This window comes from Cebus imitator, unplaced genomic scaffold, assembly GCF_001604975.1.
Source record: "Cebus imitator isolate Cc_AM_T3 unplaced genomic scaffold, Cebus_imitator-1.0 Scaffold180, whole genome shotgun sequence".
NCBI lineage: Eukaryota > Metazoa > Chordata > Mammalia > Primates > Cebidae > Cebus > Cebus imitator.
The window spans coordinates 1,558,942-1,564,884 of NW_016107495.1; the positions used below are offsets into that span (position 1 = coordinate 1,558,942).

A 5,943-nucleotide genomic window follows, 5' to 3' on the forward strand; every position below is an offset into this window, starting at 1 on the left:
TTTTTTGAGATAGAGTTTTGCTCTTGTTGCCAAGGCTGGAGTGCAATAGCATGATCTCAGCTCACCGCAACCTCTGCCTCCTGGGTTCAAGCAATTCCCCTGCCTCAGCCTCCCGAGTAGCTGGGATTACAGGCATATGCCACCACACCTGGCTAATTTTGTATTTTTAGTAGAGTTGAGTTTCTCCATGTTGTTGAGGCCGGTCTCGAACTGCTGACCTCAGGTGATCTGCTGCATTGGCCTTCCAAAGTGCTGGGATTATAGGTGTGAGCCACCATGCCTGGCCTCCCCTGTGTCTTTTTGTGCCTTGATAGCTAATTTCCTTTTAAGGCTGAATAATATTCTATTGTTTGGATGTACCTGAGTTTATTTATCCATTTACCTACTAAAAGATGTCTACCAAGTTTGGGAAATTATGAATAAAACTGCTAAAATATCTGTGTGCAGGTTTTGGTGTACATGCCCTGCTATTTTTGTTTTTAATTTTAATCAGTTCTAAATATTTACATATTAGAAGACTTCAAAAAAACAGATTTCCAGGAGGTTCTGAAAATTCAGAGGTTCTGGTAACACTGAGTCCACATTCCTGCAAGGCAACCCACCTGGAACTGAGAGGGGAGTACCTTAAAGGAGGCATAGGCTCTTGACTTCATCACAGTCCCTATCTAACCTACTGCAATTTCTGTTACCTGCTTGGCTCCTGTAGGCCTGTAGGCTTGCCACCTCTGGACTGAACTTCTGTTTTTCTGTCCTGCAGGTGAGCATTACTTCAGTGGATTATGTCTCTATCCAAGTTTTAGTCACTCCTGGTGTTTTCTATTCTTCCACAGAAAACTGTTCCTTTCTGGATATATCAATAGAAAAAAACCTGTCTGTTTCCTTGCCATCATTTCTGAGAACTTAGAATTCCTTTGCCCTCTCCTCCACCAAATCAAACCTCACTTGTTTTTCAAGAATCAACTTAGGGTCTACCTTCCCTAGTCTGGCCCTTGTTAATCCTTTCACCTCCTATAACATTCTCATAACAGATCTCCTGTAAGATTCCTAACCAAGCCCATAGTTCAATACCATCTTATATTGTTGGCAATTTCATATTTGTTAGTCTAGTCATCTTTTTTGAGATGGAGTCTCGCTCTGTCACCAGGCTGGAATGCAGAGATGTGATCTGGGCTCACTGTAATCTCTGCCTCCCAGGTTCAATCAATTCCTCTGCCTCAGCCTTCTGAGTAGCTGGGACTATAGCTACTTTTCTTTTGTATTTTACAAAGAGATGGGGTTTCACCATGTTAGCCAGGATAATCTCGATCTTCTGACCTTGTGATCTGCCCGCCTCAGCCTCCCAAAGTGCTGGGATTATGGGCATGAGCCACCACACCTGGCCAGTCTAGTCTTCCTAAAAGCTTACTGGAGACTCTTTAGGATTTAATCGTACTAGTTGTCCTTCTGTTCATTTTCCTTGGACCCATCTTGTAGTCATGGTAGTCATGTTTCATTCTTCAAGGAACATGACTACAAGCACCCAAACTATTCTAGAATGGTTCCATACAAGGTTTTGTTTCCAACAGCTTCCTTGAAGGCACTCTCACACTCTGTTGGCTATAGCAGTGAAATACTTTTGGGCAGAAAGATTCTTGGAAACCTCCATAGTCTGAGATAGCCTGCCTGTGTGAGTTTGTTCCACATGATGGAAGCCTGGTCAAGAGCAACTATGGACAAGCACTTGCACATAAGCCAAGGCAACTCTCAGAACTCAAATGCTCTTTGGGAATCCCAGACTCACTTCTGTCCTGAATATTGTAGAGTAGTCCCATCCAGCAGAACTTTCTGCAGTGATGAAATGTTCTATATCCGTGCTGTCCAATAAAGAAAATGGTTTCTATTTGTTCTGCCCAATACATATACTCAAAATACAGACTATATGACTGATGAATTCAATTTTTAACTTTGACTTCATTTAAATCTAAATATCCACAAGTGACTAATGGCTTCTTTATTTGACAATGTAGCAAGGGTATGGAAAGCAAAAGGGCTGAGTGTATGAGGAATAAGAGGATTTGTTCCAGCTAAGGGTGCTGAGGTGCTTCTTTCACTCTTACCACTGGGATGGCTCCTTCTGCACTGAAGGAGAGCCTTGGCATATCTTCCAGAGTCCAAAACTATGACCTGAAGCTGAAGAGGGCAACTTCAGTCAGCACCATAACTTCTATTTTGCAAAATGATTGAGGAATGGTTGTTTAGGCTGCTTGGAATCTTCAAATGGCAGAAACCATCTAGTAATTCTGCTCTTCAACATACATTTGGGGGTGAATAAAATATAGGAGAGCAAAATATCCTACCCAAGGCCACTTGAAACTGAATATTCTGCTCAAGAAGTTATCATATATATTAAAACAGGTTACCAATTTTCAAAGCATTAGAATACAGAAAATATGATTAACACTAAAACTAAGATGAATATAAGTTAATCCTTGTGACTTAAGACATTTTGTGACTTTTCAGTGCCTGAGGGGTATAATGAACAGCTGGCTGAGGAGACTAAGCTGCATTTGTTGTCATACAAAACCCAGCCATTGCTTTTTTGAATAAATCCTTCATATTAACTTTTAATTTGTCATTTGTGGCCTTACAATAAAAGACATAATAATAATATATAAAATCTTGGTTATTTAAGCTTGCTTGTTGTTTAAATCCTAGATAAAGGGGTGTTTATCTTAATAATGGCCTTTAGGCTAGGCATGGTGGCTTATGCCATAATCCTAGCATTTTGGGAGGCTGAGGTGGTAGGATTCCTTGAAGACAGGAGTTCAAGACCAGCCTCAGCAACACAGCAAGATGTCATCTCTACAAAAAATTTAAAAATTAGCTAGCTGGGTGTGTTTCTGCATGCCTGTAGTCCCAGCTACTCTGGAGGCTGAGGTGGGAGGATTGCTGAGCCCAGGAGTTTAAGGCTGCAGTGAGCCATGACTGCACCATAGTACTAGAACCTAGGCGACCTGTCTCTGGAGAAAGAAAAAAGGCCTTCAAGCATGGTGGTGCACACCTGTAATCCTAGCACTTTGTGGGGCTAAGGTAGGCAGATCGCTTGAGCTCAGGAGTTTGAGACCAGCTTGGGCAACATGGCGAAACCCTGTCTCTATGAAAAGTACAAAAATTAGCTGGGCATGGTGGCATGTGCCTGTAGTCACAGCTACTTGAGAGGCTGAGGCAGGAGGATCACCTGAGTTTGGGAAGGTTGAGGCTGCAGTGAGTTGAGACTGTACCACTACACTCTAGCCTGGGCAACAGAGTGAGATCTTGTCTCAGAAAAAATAAAGGCCTTTAATATACAAAGTTAATGCTATAATCACCATTATCAGGCCTGATTATCTGAGAGTGGTGAAAATAATCCAGTTACTTTCTCTAATTTCTACCATTTTTTTCTTATATAAGGTGTATACTATTTGTTTGGTTATAGGATCATTTGTTTGAACACATGGCCAAGCATTCCAATCAACATAGCCAACTAGTTTTAGCTAGCTGTCTTTCAACGGAGTTCAGGAAAGGACAGATTTCACCTCATTATATATTACCTGGAAAGACCTAGTGACTAATTTTTGATCTCTGAAAATGAAAATCTCAATGCATGATCACATGATTCTCCCACAGTAATCTAGCACAGAAGGTACTTTTTGGTTAAGGTGATGGATACGCTAATGCACTGCTTTTCAAGCTATGCTATCTGTGGAGAAGGACTGGTCTTTTTTTTTCCTTTTCTTGCTTTCAATCCATTGTGGACTAACAATTTCATAAAATACAATAACAATGAGATGAAAACAAAAAAGAGTCATACAAACTATAAGGCCTAATTTATTATGACTATTATATTCAACAGCTATAAATTTATTCTGTCAAATTGCTATAAATGATTCTAACTGCTTACTCTCAATTCCTGTACTGTTTGGACCAGTGATAATTTGCATGCAGCCTGGCACTAGCCTGAGGACCGCCTTCATGCATCAAGTTAGGAGGCTAGCAGGACTTATTTTCCAGCTGGACCCTGCTGGTGGAAGCAGAATCTGGTAAAAACATGGTGCAGTGAAGAAGCTGGCTGAAACCAAGGAAGCGACCTCTAGTTGGCCTCACTGCTCATTAGCACAAGACACTCCTACTGGACCCATGATAGTTTACAAATGCCATAGCAATGGCCCAGAAGTTACCTTACATAGTTCTGGAAACTCCCCACCCTTTTTCCAAAAAGTTCTGAATAACCCTCCTCTTAATTAGCATATAATTTAATGTACATGTAAATATAGTTGCTAACAGCCCATACACTGCCCTCTGAGCACATAGCCTATGGGTTAGCTGTGCACGGCTAAAATCCACTATGGTACTAAATGTTAGATGACTAAATCAGGGCATGGTAGATGCGTAGAACTTTCAAATTTGTACAGATGCCAACATAAACCATTATACACAAACCAGAATAAAACAATTAGTACTTTTGCTTTAATCAACCCCCTAACTGGAACATTTCCCAAAATACAGGCCCCTGCTTCTGTTCCTCTCCCATCCACTCATATGGTTTCAGGATTCATTTCCCAAGTTCAGTTCCATAATTCAAATATTTCTCTTTTTCATTTCTTTCTTTGCCTCAAATTCAATGGACCTAAAATAAAATCCATTTCAAAATCTTAGGGTTGGAAGAGATCCCAGGGGACATCCAATCTTGACTTTAATGGCTACATAAATAGCTTCTATAAAGCTTCTGAGAGGGAGGGGTTCTCTATTTTCTCCTTTAACGTCTCCAGCTCTAGGAACTCCCCTCTTCCCAGGGAAGCCATTTTGGGTGGATAGTTTCCAACACCAATTCTATGTCCAGGTTTTCCTAGACAGGAAATTATATCATCCTCTTTCCAGTTTCCAGGTCCTCTTAATTAAGTCAGCACCATCCGATTACTCCCCAAACCCTTCATAGCTAATCAGGTATGAGATGGGTCAGGCCAAAGTTTTTAATCAGCCCCCTCTCACAGCTCCATAATTCCTGGAACATAATTAATTGCTGATTAATTGCACCGATATTTTAAATCTATAAAGAGCTCAATCTTAGCAAAAGAGGGTTTCTTACTTTGAATCTTATGCTTCATGTGATGTTTTTGACCAAATAGCCATGTGAAAATTATGTTAATTGTGAGTTAGAAATAAAATTACAGTTTGCTAGCAGATGAAGTGATAATTGTATAGTTTATACATCATTTAAAAACTCCTGTGGAGAGAAAAGTGCTGACTGCAATGAAAAATGACATTTCAGAGAATTTTTGGTAAAATCTACGTAGTTCACATGAGAAACCTCATTCTTTTAAGTTTCTTACATTTTTCTTACCCTCTAAAAATTTGCAGACCCAGCCTCACTTTCCCTAAAAATCAAACAAACACAATCATCTACCTTTCCTGTTATACTAACACTATAATGCTAGCAACTTAAAATTTCATAAAAAATGAAAAATGTGAACCTTTGGCAGCCCATTTCATTAGACTTATTTTCAAATTATTTCAGTAGCATGGATAAAAACAAGACTACTGTATGTTACAATACCATATCTCTACATATATGAAAACAAAACTATGCCAAAAGATCAGTTATGGGAAGTTCATTAAGGCCCAGATTCATTTCTGATCTAAGATACAGCATTAGAAGAAAATGACTTAGAGATGAGTAAATCGTCAGTTATTACACTATATTTCCAAAAGCCGTGTTGCTGCAGTGAAACCTATGACTCATGCTGTTGTTTAGAAGCTGGATGACAGAAACCCACTGGGGTAGGCTAATTTCCCTCACTTCTTACACCCCAGTTATAAACTCATTACATTCAGGGAATGCAGCATTAAGTTATTTGAGAACAGCTACTTCCCAGAGGATTTAATGAGGTAGAAATTAATATAAAGGACAAGGAGACTACTCTCTCT

At 39.8% G+C, this 5,943-nt stretch overlaps 1 protein-coding gene across 6 annotated transcripts in view; it reads right to left on the reverse strand.

Moving 5' to 3' along the window:
• The window catches only part of RBKS (ribokinase), a 98,725-nt gene that overhangs the window by 60,331 nt on the left and 32,451 nt on the right, over positions 1-5,943 (reverse strand). The gene's annotated exons all lie outside the window — the stretch shown is intronic.